Source organism: Platichthys flesus, chromosome 13 (assembly GCF_949316205.1).
Source record: "Platichthys flesus chromosome 13, fPlaFle2.1, whole genome shotgun sequence".
Classification (NCBI taxonomy): domain Eukaryota; kingdom Metazoa; phylum Chordata; class Actinopteri; order Pleuronectiformes; family Pleuronectidae; genus Platichthys; species Platichthys flesus.
In genome coordinates this window covers 24,357,085-24,372,851 of record NC_084957.1, presented here as the reverse complement: position 1 = coordinate 24,372,851, position 15,767 = coordinate 24,357,085, and positions in this window count along the sequence as shown.

The following is a 15,767-nucleotide window of genomic DNA, read 5'->3' as shown; positions in this document are numbered from 1 at the left end:
ATATTTATATTTTTTTATATTATAAAGATTTACTTATGTTTTTTTATTGGTCTGTATAATGTAATTTTAGCATAACCCTAAACCGCTATCAAAAACATGTTTAAGATTTAAAAACACATTCTCATATTAGGTGACATTTTCACAAATGAGCAACAATTCCTCTGAAAATATGAAATATTCTGAAATATTGTCAAAATATTCACTGCGGAGGTGACATAGACCTACGGAGTGGACCCATCGCTGATGCAGGCACGGATCTAGAAGTGGGCAGGGGCCCAATTGGTCAACTTTATCTGTACTGTTTGAATCTGCCAATTAAGTTTATTTTATTCATCTGTCAGAATCTCCAGATTTTCTGAATTGCTGATTAGACATAGGCTGAGTTTTAGCATTTTCGTGAGTCGTGTTACATCTCTTCTCTCATCTCCTGGAGCGAGGCCACATGCGCACTCACACACACACACACACACCTACAGGAGATATATTTTCTTTTGGTGCTCCCTTCATGTGAAGGCCTACAGAGAGGAGGTCAGAGCCCTGACATCTTGGTGTCAGGACAACAACCTGTGGACTACAGGAAGAGACGAGGAGAAGAACACGCCCGGCGCAAACACGCAGGACCATGTTTACACTCCCTTCCGGGGTGCATATAAGGCCCTCCCCCGCCTCCCATTCGTCAAATCAGATCATGGTTCAGTTCTGTTGCTGCATTCCTATAGGCAGAAACTCAGGCCTGACAGACCAGTGACTCGGACCATTCAGCGGTGGACCGACCAATCAGACTCTGCTCTTCAGGACTGCTTCAGCACGACGGAGTGGTGCGTGTTCCAGGATGATGACTTCAACACGTACACGGACGCGGTAATCTGCTTGATCAGCAAATGCGGCGATGAAGTCGTACCCAGGATTTCTGTATGAACATTTCCAAACCAAAGGCCTGGATTAATGGTGAAGTCCATGCTAAACACAAAGCACGGACTGTTGCCTACATCTCAGGGGTTCTGGAGGAATACAGGAAATACAGGTACGCGCTCCGGAGTGCTATTAGAAGTGCTAAGAGACTGTACAGGGACAAAGTGGAGTCCCACTACAAGGGCTCCAACACCAGGAACATGTGGGCCTGACTGAGAACCATCTCAGACTACAAAGAAATGACCAGCAGTGCCGATGTTGTGTCTGCATCTCTCCCAGAGGAGCTGAACACTTTTTATGCACGCTTTGAGAGCAGCCCCCCGGCTGTGTAGATCGAAGAGGCCCAGGAGGACCGCTGCCCCCCCGTCATATCCAGGGCAGACGTGTGGAGATCTCTTAACCGGATCAACACACGCAAGGCACCTGGTCCTGATGGCATCCCTGGCCGAGCTCTCAAGGTGTGTGCAGATCAGCTGGCAGATGTGTTCACAGACATCTTCAACCTGTCACTGCTCCAGTCTGTAGTCCCTGCATGTCTCAAGAAGACTATCATTGTCCCTGTTCCCAAGAAAAGGCCTACAGAGAGGAGGTCAGAGCCCTGACATCATGGTGTCAGGACAACAACCTCCACCTCAACGTCAGCAAAACTAAGGAGCTGATCGTGGACTACAGGAAGAGACGAGGAGAAGAACACGCCCCTCCTCTCCATCAACGAGACAACGGTGGAGCGAGTGAGCACCTTCAGGTTCCTCGGGGTCCACATCAGTGATGACCTGACCTGGACCTATCACACAGACTCCATCAGGAAGACAGCCAGCTACCAGCAATGGAGGACCTCTACACCCAGCGGTGCAGGAAGAAGAACAGCCGGATCATTAAAGACCCCTTTCATCCCAGCCATAAACATTTTTGCCTACTGCTGTCTGGCCGACGGTACCACAGCATCCGAGCCCACACCACCAGACTCATTGACAGTTTCATCCCCCAGGCCATAAGACTTTTGAACTCCTCTGAACTGCATAACTCCACCAAACCAGCGCCGTGGCATATTTGCTCATTTGTATATTTGCATATTTGCACAAATTGCACTATTATTGCTTTAATACTTTTTCATCTGTAAATATATATATTTATATATATATATATATATATATTTTTTATTTTTTATATTTTAAATTTTTGCTATTGTATTTTATTCTATTTTATACTATTTCTATTTCATTTTATTTTTGGTTATAATTACTTGAGCATTGCTAGAAGAGAGCCTGTGACTCAAGCATTTCATTGCCAGCGACTGCTTAATGTTATTGTTGTGCATTCTTGAATCCTTTATAGGAATCTTGAATCTTGATAGAGTTGATGACTATCAATTCACAAAAGCAATAAAAAGCAAGAAAATCCTGATGCTCCATATTTAGCACATTTGTATATCATTAGACAAACCAATAATGTATTTCTATATTTGACTCAAATGACAATAATTCCGCCCAAAAATTATGCCTTCACATTGGATGTGTGGTATTCTTTTATCCCTAATATGAAAAGAGCCGGTCTCGGTTTGGTACAACAAGTATTTATTTAGAAGCAATGAAAAGGAATGAAAAGGTACAGCACGGCAATGGGCACCCAACGCACAGCCCTCTAGCAGCACGGGGAAGTCCAGAGTCGCCCCGAGCGGACAACGGTTGTAATATTTATAACAGTAGGTAGAACTTGATTGGTCAATAACGGGGGGGGTTGTAACACAATATTGTGTTCCTGTTTTATCGGCTGTATGTTCTGTGTTTGTAAACATGCGCATCCTCCAAACAAAACAATGCCTTTCTATCCTTTCTAACTTGGGGAAGCTGCTTGAACTCTCCCTAAGTGCAGGTCACAGCCTCTTATAAGCACAGTCCTTTGATGTATGTATGATGTTTGAATAAAGCTAAGGGAGTTATGCTTTAATATGAATAGTTAGGTATGAGAACATGTTAAAGTACAGTGTAGGGGAGAGCGGGGTAATGTGGGAGATTTTTTACATTTGCTCCCCTCTAAGCGAGCTAAAATGATATATCAGTAAAATTTACACATTTCCCATTAATTCAGGATTTTTTCTAGCAATGGAAATGATCAGAATGTCTTCAGGACAAAGGGCAGTGAAAATATGATTGTTTTAAAAAAGTGGTCTTGTGTCCCACTTTACCCCAGCTACGGGGTAAAGTGGTCCACTTCCTTTTTCCACTTTAAAACTACCATAACAACACATGTTGTATATTATGTAATATAAATCCAGACAGCTAGATTGAAATAATATCGGACTAGTAACAGAATCGTAGGGATTGGTCAATTAAGCACATTTATGATTATTATGATTCATGTGATCTCTTGCACACCCTAGCTCACCGGTACATTGTTTCTCTGTCCAATTGGCAATCCAATTCTCTGCGTATTCAAATGCCAGTTCACGGCACTTAACTGGAGCAAGGCCATGGAACTGGTCAGCTAGTTGTTTCAAGTGTTTGGCAAGCTCCTCCTCCATCTCATCAGGGAATATTCTCTTTGCCTCAGCTACTTCAACCCAGGCTACTGATTTTACTTCCCCTTTCTCTTTTTTCTTTATGAATCTTTTGAGGGTTGTCTTCTCAATATTTCTATCCCTTCCAGCTTTTCTCAAGGACTTCTTTCCTTGCATGACCTCAGCGGCTGCACTCTCCATCTCTGCGAGGGGTGTTTAGCCCCAGGTTGACTACCTGGTGTATAGTTTCTTGGCATGATGGCTTTTCTACAATGTTTATGACATTAAAAATAAAACATATATAATGTAATATAACACTAAAATGTGTTTAAGACTAAACTTAACTTGTGCTTCATGGTGCGAAGAGAGACAGTGTCTCACTTTACCCCACAGCATTTGTCCCACTTTACCCCACAGCCACCGTTTTAGAAAAAACAACATCTCTTATCAATTCAGGCTAATCTTCAGCTAGCATCAATCACATGGTTATATATGTTGGAAGTTCACCAACATGTATGATATAAGTTTTTCTACCTCATTCAATTTGTTTTGACACAACAGTTAATTAAGTTCAAAGCAAGAAAATTTACTTTTACATGCAAAAAACAATTTTTTGTGAAAAAACATACTTTCCACAGCACAAGCACCAACTTCTCCTTCATGGCAAGGGGGGAATGGGAGGGGCTTGAAAACATATTGGTCAAATGACCACAAATGTGTTCCGTTGCCTAGATACAGGGGGTTTCTCACATTACCTGATGTCCCACATTACCCCGCTCTCCCCTATAAAATTGTGTTTTATATTAAACTGGGCCTAGTGCCTTGTATAAACATAGCTACCCTGTTATTGTGCAATCAATACTAAGCTAATTTAAACATGTGCAAGGTACAGGGTGGCCATGCCACTGCCATTTATAAACATACATCTTGCATACAACACTGAGCTATTAAAGTAATTCACAGATTCATGTTTTATTTTAAACATGAATCCTCAAGCCATCTGTGGATGGCACACATACACCCACATTAGTGAGATGTCGGCCCCTGATGGGTAGCACACAACTTATCTAATATTGGACGGATGGAGGTTGTCAGGCAGAGGGTCATATCAGCCTCACAATATGTTGGATGCATGTAAATGTGTATTTAAAGACATTTAAATTTGTGGGGAAAAAATTGGTTCGAAAATAATAATAAAAAAAAAAAAAATTATAAAAACTTATAAAAATTGTCTAATCAATCAAAGATTTCGCGACCCTCCTGCAGTACCTCCGCGGACCCCCTAGGGGTCGCGGACCCCCTGTTGAAGACCCCTGCATTAGGACATCCGCTACATTTCACTTACCTGCTTTTTGTCTTCTTGGTAGTCAAACATCAATCAATCAATCAATCACATTTTATTTGTATAGCCCATATTCCCAAATCACAATTTGTCTCAAAGTGCTTTAACATTGTGAGACATCATCTGTCCTTAACGCTCAACAAGAGTAAGGAAAAACGACTAAAAACCCTTTTAATAGGGTAAAAATAAGTAGAAACCTCAGAGAGAGCCACATGTGAGGGATCCCTCTCCCAGGAGGAAAACATCATCAAGATTAAAGTTTTTAGCAGCAATGATGAGTGTAAACATTTTGAAGGATAACTTCAATACTATATATCAAGTAGTCCTGCTGCAATCATAATCTATGGTCAGCAGCCAGCAAGATTATGATCCACCATCGGGATCGGATGCCACTATAGTCCACAGTCATTGTCCACTGCCGCCAGTTTGGATCCATCATCAGCTGCCACCTCGGTCCTGGTCCATCACCATTATCTGACACGAACCGCGACAAAGGATACGCCATTCCCACACGATCAGCCGGCACGACATAGAATCCACCACACTGGATCCACGTCCACCGACCAGGATCCATAAATCGCAATCCATGATGATGTGGCCACAACTGCGGCCCTGGAACTGAAGGGGGTTAGGAAAGGGACTCCGGGGAAGGGGTTGAGTCAGAAACATGTATTGATGTGATATGGATTACTATGATTGTGATAAGGATGGAGAAGAGGAAGGAGAAGCTGGAAAGAGAAGCTCCGTGTGTCATAGCTTCCGTTTGCACCATCAGGTGTTTTTACCTTGTAATCAATGATACAATGTTACAGGCCGAACTTGGGGGGCTAAGGCTCAAGGTAAATCTGACTGGCTTAGAACATTTAGAACATAGGACAAGTTACGTTCTGCCGCACTAATTAATGCATCCTACCAGTTGATGTTATCGACCTTCTAGACCTATAGCTGTCAGGGCTGGCAGAATGGCAGACGTGAAACCAAAAGCAACGACACTGAAGCAGAGTGGGGATGAGCAAAGCTCAGGGTTTATTTAAACGAAGCAGGAGTCAGGAGCCAGGCAGTCAATCCAGTTGCAAACAAATCCGACAAGGAGCAGGCAATAGGGAAATCCGGGGTAACGCGTAGCAGGGGTCAGGAGCCAGGCAGGTAGTCCGGTAACAAACAGATACGACAAGGTGCAGGCAGAAGATAAGTCCAGGGACAAACAGGCAGGTCACGATGGGGATCAGGCAGAATATAACGCAGGAGGAAAAATGCTGGAAGGTCAGGCACGAACACACTAAACGATCTGGCACAGGACAAAGGGAACAGGCAGGCAGATATACAGGGGAGACTAATGAGTATATGGAAGACAGGTGCGTCTGTGGGTGGGGCCGGTGAAGGGATCAGAGGAATGAGGAAGTGCAGAGCAGGACGGGAGTGGCAGAGTTCTGAAATGACAAGGGGATTAGTATGCAAAATTTATCAGACAAGCTGAAAATATTAATAAGAAGGTGAATTTTTGACAATAGCAGCATAACTAAGAGCAGGTCTAAGTCAAGCCTGGACCAGCGCTAACTATAAGCTTTATCAAAAAGGATGGTTTTAAGCCTACTCTTAAACGTACAAATGGTGTCTGCTTCCCAAACTGGAAGTGAGAGATTATTCCACAGCAGAGGAGCTTGGTGGCTAAAAGCTCTGGCTCCTACTCTAATTTTATAGACTTTAGGGATGACAAGTAAGCCTGATTTCTGGGAGAAGAGTGCTCTAGTGGGTTGATAGGGTACCAGCACCACTTTAAGGTAAAATGGCGCTATATTATTAAGGGCCTTGAAAGTGAGGAGGAGAATTTTAAATTCTATTCTAGATTTAACCGGAAGCAAGTGTAGCGATGTTAATACTGGAGAAATGTGCTCTCTTTTCTTGGTTCTCTTCAGGACACGTGCTGGGGAATTTTGGACAAGCTGCAGATTCTTTAACAACTTACTGCTGAAGCCTGATAATAATGAATTACAATAGTCCAGTCTGGATGTAACCAAGGTGTGGACTAGTTTTTCTGCATATTTTTGCGAAAGGACATGTCTGATTTTTGAGATATTACGCAAGTGGAAAAAGGCCGTCCTAGAAATTTGTTTTAAATGAGAATTAAGGACAAATCCGGATCAAAGAGCACTCCCAAGTTCCTGACTGTATCATTGGGAGCAAGGGAAATGTCGTCTAGCGAAGCTATATCATTAGATAATGTATCACTAAGGTGTTTAGGGCCAAGTATTATAACCTCTGTTTTGTCTGAGTTTAATAAGAGCGGGTATTCCAGGTTTTTATGTCCTTGAGACATGCTTGAAGTTTAGTTAATTTATTACCTTGTTCAGGTTTTATTGAAAAGTATAACTGTATGTCAGCTGCATAGCAGTGGAAATTTACCGAGTGTGTCCTGATAATGCTTCCTGGTGGAAGCATATATAATGAGAATAAAATTGGGCCAAGCACAGAGCCCTGTGGAACACCATGGTTAACTTTGGTGCGCACAGTTGACTCATCATTAATTTGCACGAATTGGGAGCGATCAGAAAAATAAGAATTAAACCAGTTTAGTAGTGGTAATGGTGGATCCTGTGTCGTGTTGGCATCATATAATGGTGGTGGACCAGAACCCAGGCGGCGCCTGATGATGGATCTTAATAAGCGGGGGCCCTCAGGGCTGCATACTCAGCCACAGTTCTAACATCATCCTGAAATTTGCAGACAACACTACCATCCTGGGTCTCATCTCTAACAACCATGAGACAGCCTATAGAGATGAGGTTAGAGGCTTGGAAACATGGTGCCAAGAGAACAACCTGTCTCTTGTCGTCTGCAAGTCCAAGGAGATGATCGTGGAATTCAGGAAGCTGCAGAGGGGGGGGAGGGGTCATGGTCCAATACACATCGATGGAGCTGTAGTGGAGAGTCTCAGAGTTCAAGTTCCTCGGTGTGTTCATCACAGATGACCTTACCTGGAACAAACAAGCGGACTCTGTGGTAAAAACTGCACAAAAGCGCTTATACTTCCTGAGGAGACTCATGAAGTTTGGCATGGCTGCAAAAACTTTAACAAACTTTTACAGGTGCACCATTGAGAGCATCCTCTCAGGCTGTACTACTGCCTGATATGGTAGCTGCTCCTCTGCTGATCGCAAGACCCTGCAGAGTGTGGTGAATGCAGCGGAGCGCATCATCGGTTGCCATCTCCCTTCCGTGCAAGGCATCTACAACACAAGTTGCCTGAGAAAAGCTCAGGCAGATCATAAAGGACCACAGCCACCCTGGCCGTGGTACTCTCACACTGCTGCCGTCTGGGAGACGTTTCCGGAGCATCCAAGCACGGACTACCAGACTCAAAAACAGCTTCTTCCCCCAGGCCGTACGGCTTCTGAACAATCAACACTGACCCTCTGAACAGTCACCATGTACATTCTGCTCCCCCACTACATACAAGTACACTTATTTCACATATATTCATATTATTTAATTTAATATTCCCCACTCCTTCACCCTATAAACTGCTGCTTCATTTGACAGTTATATGCTACTATGTTATATGTTATATATAGGGCTGTGAAATGATTAAAAATTAATTAATCAAATTAATCACAGGTTTCTATGGATTAATCATGATTAATCACATATTTTTGTGAAAACAAACAATTTATGACAAAAGACAGATATATACATTTAACATGTTTTCTTTTTATATTCATAAATAAACAAAACAATGGTGCTGCAACTCAGCAGTTCGGTAGCAGTTGTCTTTGCTATTCCATATGGAACATTAATATAATCTTCATCCTAAACAGAATTCGGGCTTCTTAGCCATTGTATGGTTGAATCACACCATGACACAATCTAATGCCTCTCAAGGTCCTCTTAGCTGGTCGTTCTTTAGCCAGTTGGTGAGGCAAACTAACTTGTTCACATTCTCTGACAGTAAAGCTGTCCGCTTCTTTTGCACAATGTGTCCTGCGAGTGAAGCTGGTTTGGCGCATTGCACTTGAACGCCCCTTGCATGCTTCGCGTTGAGGTGGTACAATAACGTCTTCCCACAGAGTGTCCCTATCACCTTGGTTTTATTGAATGTTCAATCTTTGTTTTTTTGGAACACGATCTTCCCGTCCAGAAGTTTCTCAGATTCATCAGAATTATCCATGTTGTTTGTTTGATTGAATGGCAGCTGCCGTCTGACTGCATTAGAGCGGTGACTAGTGCAGAGTGGTCGGAATTGTGGGTATATTGGAAGGTCCTTGTGCGCATGCGTTAAAAAATAACGAATAAATCCTGTAAATTAATCAAGATGCGTTAACGCTGTATTTTTCACAGCTCTAATAAATATATAAGAATATGAGGTGGTAAAGTCTGTGCATTGGGCTAGTATAGCCAGTAAAGGGATGGACAGTGGGTTGATATATAATAATGGGATGAGATGAGAAGAGTAGAGCAGGGGAGGGCAGACTGCAAGGTGAAGCACAAAAAGTCTTTTAGAAAATGATTCCCGCTCCACAGTCTGGCATCTACACAATCTTTAGTTCATAAAAAAGAACGAGTCGTGCTAAGCTACCCAAAATAAGTTTGTCGCTGAAATTCCGGTCGATTGTCGATGCGTCTATGCTTTATGCAGAACTAGTTTGATGGCGGTTCCCATGACTTCATCGAGCAGTACGAACGACGAAGAAATTACACCAGAGTGTAATAAATCGAAAAGCAAACATTGTTATATGCATATTATTTCAGTCAAGCACGAGGAGGTACATTATTTCATGACTACTCGATGGAATACATACAGGACAGGCCTACAAAAGTGGATTGGGTTGAAGGGACAGTGTCGGGACGTGGCTGAGAACTTCAGACACTGTGTTGATGTGGAGTTTGACAATATTCCCGAGGATGCTGGCTTCCATCTCACGTGCTACCGTAGATTTACAGACAAAAAAGCCATCGCAAATGTGGAAAGACGTCTCGCACCTGAGAGACAAGAAGCTACGGAAGACCACAAGGTCACTCCATCGACTTCTAGCAGCACGAGTCCAACAAAGACACTGCGATCCAGTTCAGAGCTGCCAATCGCAGGCTCTGGCCCTGTCCTTCCTACCCTGTGCATAATTTGCAAAAAGAAGGAGAAGTTAATCAACCGAGCAGGCAAACGGGATTCTCTCTCAAAGGCTGAAACATTAACAGCAGGTAAACAAACACACACACACACTGTGGTAGAGTGACTGAAAGGTACAATTATGTGTGAGAGATATCTCAACAAACTCATTGAGCTATCCCTTTTGTTTTCGTTAAGGCCAATTGCAGAAAGCTGCTGAGTTGAAGGAAGTATTCTGATACATATAAAAGACAAAGACTGGGTGGCTCTGGAGGTGCAGTACCACAAAGGCTGTTACAATCAGTACACCAGGTTTTTGACGAGGTCTGAAAAACCACAGAGAGAACAGTAAGTTATTTATTATATTGCATTTCAAGGAGCTACTAACTGAACATTATATAAGTAAACATTCAATCTGCATTCTGTTGTATGTGCACACAATCACAACACTTATTAATTTCTTTACTTCTCCTACATATGTGTTTTAGGAATGAGCCCATGTTTGATGTCAGCTATAAGATATTCTGTGAGAGGATTATTCACCACAGGCTGCTTGTCAACCAAGAGGTGTTGAGAATGGGCCTGTTTGGAGAAACAGTTTTTAAGTCTTGCTGTACAGACATGTACCAGTTGGCAACAAAGAGAACAGCTGATGTGTAATGTGTGTGTGTGGTGTGGTTTGTGATGTTGTGTGCCTTTCTTGGGCATCTTTTGTGTTAAATGAGCTGTATGACAGATAGGTTCTAGCCTGTAATGTCTTGTACCACCTCCACCACTCTCTGCTTTTGATGGTACTCCTGTGACTCTTAATTTTCACTGTTTTGTTGTGTTGCAGACAGGATATGTTGAAGAAGAGGCTGACTCGTGATTTCCCCCAGCTGGTGTTTCACATCCCCACCAAGCGCAACGTCTGCGAGCTGGTTATGGCAGAGACTCTGTCAACAGATGGACTCTTGGACATGCTGCCTTATCCATCAGGTGGGGAAACCACACTGTCTAGAGATTTGAGCCACCCAGACAGCCAGACTGAAAAAGGTACAACAAAGTGCCAAACAACACAAGAGGACGCAAGGACACTATATACAGCAGCGTTGTTCTTAAAAAGACATCTTAGTAACACTCCTGGCATGTCATGCCCATGGTCTCCAACTTCTGAAAATGTTAATGTCACTGAAGCACAAACTATTCCCCTTGCACTATACAATCTAGTTAGCTGGACTATAGGCGCCACTGAGGAGGCAACACTGGATCATTATGTCAACATTGCTGATGACTTGCATTTGAAAGTGTTGTCTGTTTGTCAAGACATTGTGTACATGTGTTTTGCATGTGATACACTGCAGCTGCAAAAGTGCCTATGAGACAGGCAGATGTTCCTGTTTTTCTGCAGGATTGTGTTGCATAGACTCATGTCGTTGTTGTTACAGTGCCAACTCTAAAGAAACATAAGAACTGGAAGGTAACTGTCCTGATAGTGAGGATTGAGTGTCCTTAATCTGTTATTCCTTTTTTTTTGTACAATTTTATATATAATATTCTCTGATTCTCTGCAATTTCTACAGGTAAGAGAGCCTGTGACTAAAGCATTTCACTGCCAGTGACTGCTTAATGTTATTGTTTTGCATTTGATAATAAAAATCTTGAATCTTGAATATTTCATATTTTGAATAAAGATAGTTTTTATGGTTGATCAGTGTTGTTTTCATTTGTGGAAGAATGATTGGATGACTAAATGAACGAACAAATGGTCATTGGTATAAGTACAATTACTGCCTTTTATTGATACAAGGAAGGAGGTTTATTTGCCACATACATAGAAATACTAACGTAAAGAATGTAGTGAAATTTTGTTTAGTGTTAAGCTTTTTCTCTGCGAGTGTGAAGAAAGAAAGATCAAGAAATATTTTTCATGAATAGCAAGAGGGAGTATAAAGTGCAGCATGTGTACAGTCCATGTGTAAGTGTGAAAAAAAAGTGTAGTTGCAGTCATTGTATGTGTTCAGGATACAGAATGCTTGAAGAAAGAAGCTCCTCCTCAGTCTCTCTGTTCTGGTCTTGTAGCAGCAGAGACGTTTGCCTGACATCAGTGTTTTGAAAATTCCATGGTCATGTCAGGACACTATCCATAGCTGATGGGTGATGACACTGTGAACCTCCTCAGCTGACATAGGAAATAAAGTCTTTGCCTTGATTTCTTCAGTGTGAGCTGGGTGTTCATAGTCCATGTTAGATTGTCAATAAGGTGTATTCCCAGGTATTTCAAGCTTGATCTAAATTACTTAACATAAACATAACATTATCGGATATTTGGCTCATTGTTCTTCTTGGACATGGCTATGTATACAGCACTGTTTAGAATCCATTAGGCCCATTTTTGAAGATGTTCGGGGTGTTTTCCTCTTTATCGGTAAGGTTGAATCTAACCATGGGAGCCGCCATCTTGCCGTTCTGTGGACAAGAAGCAGCTACCTCATTGGTGTAGAACGATCATGTGTCGAACCGTGCCACCACTCGCGACCAAAATCGTATTATGCTCTGAAGAAACTAGTTCTGGTTAAAATATAGATGCATCGACAATCGACTGGAATTTCAGCAACAAACTTTTTTTTGGTAGCTTAGCACGACTCTATCTTTTTTATGAGCTAAAGATTGTGTAGATTCCAGACTGTGGAGCGGGATGAAAACGATAACAGGGTACACCTTACGGCCTAAAAGGACCTTCTCAGCATGTCCGATGAGCATGACAGTGACAGGAGTCTCCCATTGAATATACTCTTCTGGCAGATGAGAGTTCTGTGTAGTGGGTAGGGTTGGGTACAGAGAACCGGTTCCAATATGGCACCGGTTCCAATACAACCGGTACCTACCCGGACCGAAATGCAGCGCAGATTTCGGTGCTTCATTTCGGTGCCTGAGCCAACTGAGGTCTTCATTCCTCCCACCTCCTCACATTTATTTATTATTCATAGTTTTAAGTTAGAATGTGTTTTGTATTTATTTATATTTATAATCTACTTTAAACAGTTCATATATTTGGGATAAAAAAGGAAAGCCATTCTTAAATGTCGTAAAGCGTCGTTTTGTCTTTTTTGTCATTTTTTTAAAATATCGGTTCAGGCACCGTTTAGGCACCGTTATCGTTTTAAAAGTATCGGTTAAGCAACGGTATCGGATAAAAACCTAACGATACCCATCCCTAGTAGTGGGTGGTGCTCATTGTCCAATATATTCATTACATTTTTACATTACATTTCATTTAGCTGACGCTTTTATCCAAAGCGACTTATAATAAGTGCATTCAAACCCGAGGGTACATACCAAGGATGACAAGAATCAAGAAAGTACAATTTCTTCAAAATAAAGAGGTATGTTTTTAGTTTTCGGCCGAAGATTTGTAAACTTTCTGATGTCCGGATGTCAATGGGGAGTCATTCCACCATTTAGGAGCCAGGACGGCAAACATTTGTGTTTTAGATGAGTGTTTAGCTCGCAGTGGAGGAGCAATGAGCCGATTAGCCGAAGCAGAGTGGAGTGAACGGGGTGGGGTGTAACGTTTGACCATGTCCTGGATGTAGACGCGACCGGATCCGTTCACAGCATGGTACGCAAGTACTAGTGTTTTGAACCGGAAGCTAGCAGCCACTGGTAACTGGCAGGACTAGGTGTTAAACAGTCGTTACCCCCTGGAGCAGGGTTGTCAAACCTATTATAGAAACTTGTTTGCTCTCACCACATCCCCCTCAACAGTGCCGCTGCTCTTCTTGCAGCCTGTGATGGTTTTCATGCCATCCCACACCTCTCTCATGTTATTCTCCTGCAGTTTCTGCTCCACCTTCATTCTGTATGACTCCTTTGCCTCGCTCAGCATGGTCTTCAGCTCTCCCTGTAAGCGCTTCTGCTCTGCCTGGTCCCCCTTTTGGAATGCACTCTTTTTCATGTTGAGGAGATGTTTGACATAGCTGGTAATCCAGGGCTGGTTGTTAGGGAAGCAGCGTACCGTTTTAGTGGGAGCGACAATGTCCATGCAGAAGTTCAGGTAGTCAGTAGTGCAATGTGTGACCCCCTCAATATCCTCCCCAAAGAGTCTTGCAGCACACTCCAGTCAGTTGACTCAAAGCAGTCCCTGAGGGCATCCTCTGCCTCAGTAGACCAATTCCTGAAGGAGCGCTTGGTGGTTGGTTGTCTGCCCACTTTTGGTGTATATTTTGGTTGTAAGAAAACCAGATTGTGATTTGATTTCCCCAGGGGAGGAAGTGGTGTGGCTTTGTATGCGTCCCTCACGTTAGCATACATCAGGTCAATTGTCCTGTTCTTCCTTGTTGGGCAAGACACAAACTGGTGAAAAGCAGGCAGAGTGGAGTCCAGAGTTACATGATTGAAGTCCCCGGAAATTGCAATGATGGCCTCAGGATGTTGAGTTTGGAGCCCAGCGATAACAGAGTAGATGATGTCACACGAGATTTCGGCCGTAATTCGTGGAGGGATGAAAATGCAAACAACAATGGCGTGCGAGAATTCCCTGGGCATGTTAAACGGACAGAGGCTCACAGCTAACCCTTCGATATCCGGGCAACAGATGGTGTCTTTTACAGTCACATGCCCTGGGGGGCACCACACTAAATGTTAACATAAAGTGCAAGCCCCCCTCCTTTCCGTTTGCCACTTAGCATTAAATCTCTGTCCGCTCTCACTGTAGTGAAGCCAGGTAGCTCCAGGTTGTGGTCCAGGATGTTTTGCTAGTTAGCCAGGGCTCAGTGAGGCACAGTAAGCTGCACTTTCTGTACAACTTCACGTTCATCACCAAGGCTGCCAGCTCATCTGTCTTGTTGGCCAGCGAGTTTACATTCCCCATCATACACAAAGGAATAGCCGGATTTGAACCTCCATCGCTTCTGCAGGCACCTCGCCTTCACCAACGAGCCAGCTCTGCTTCCACGGTAGCGCCTCACCAGCTCATCCTGTATGGGGGTGAACTGCGCCGGCATGATTTCCTGCCAGCAGCGCGAGCAGAATAACCCTTGTGTAAACAAATTCTCTAAAAGTAGAGTAGGAGCCAGAGCTTTTAGCCATCAAGCCCCTCGGCTGTGGAATAATCTACCACTTTCAGTTCGGGAGGCAGTCACCATCTGTTCGTTTAAAAGTAGGCTCAAAACCTTTCTTTTTGATAAAGCTTATAGTTAGAGCTAATTAGTGCGCCAGAATGTTACTTGTTCTATTTTATGACACATGACACACGGAGCTTCTCTTTCCAGCTTCTCCTTCCTCTTCTCCATCCCTATCCCCCTTCCCCGGAATCCCTTTGCTTTATCACCCGCAGATCCAGGGCCTCTGTGGCCGCACCATGGATTACGGTTTGTGGATCGCGCACCGGGGGTCGCGGTGTTGGATCCAGTGTGGCGGATTCTGAGTCATGTGGGCTGATCGTGGTGCTGGTGGCGGACCCTGTGTCGCGTTGGCATTGGGCACGGGCGGTGGACCAGGACCGCAGTGGTGGCTTGTGATGGGTCCTCCTGGTGGGCGGCGGTGGACGGTGACTGAGGACTGAAGTGGCGTCTGGTCTGGATGGTGGATCGTGGTCTAGATGGTTGCTGAGCATGGACTGTGCTTCATCAATGCTGCTAGAGACTTTGATTATTGATGATGTTCTCCTGCACGTGGCATCTATTGCACTTCTGTCCGTCCTGGGAGAGGGATCCCTCACATGTGGCTCTCTCTGAGGTTTCTACATATTTTTACCCTGTTAAAAGGGTTTTTTGTAGTTTTTCCTTACTCTTGCTGAGGGTTAAGGACAGAGGATGTCACACCCTGTTAAAGCCCTATGAGATGAATTGTAATTTGTGAATATGGGCTATACAAATAAAATTTGATTGATTGATTGATAAACAAAGTCCTGACTGCCCTGTTGCAGTTGAGCC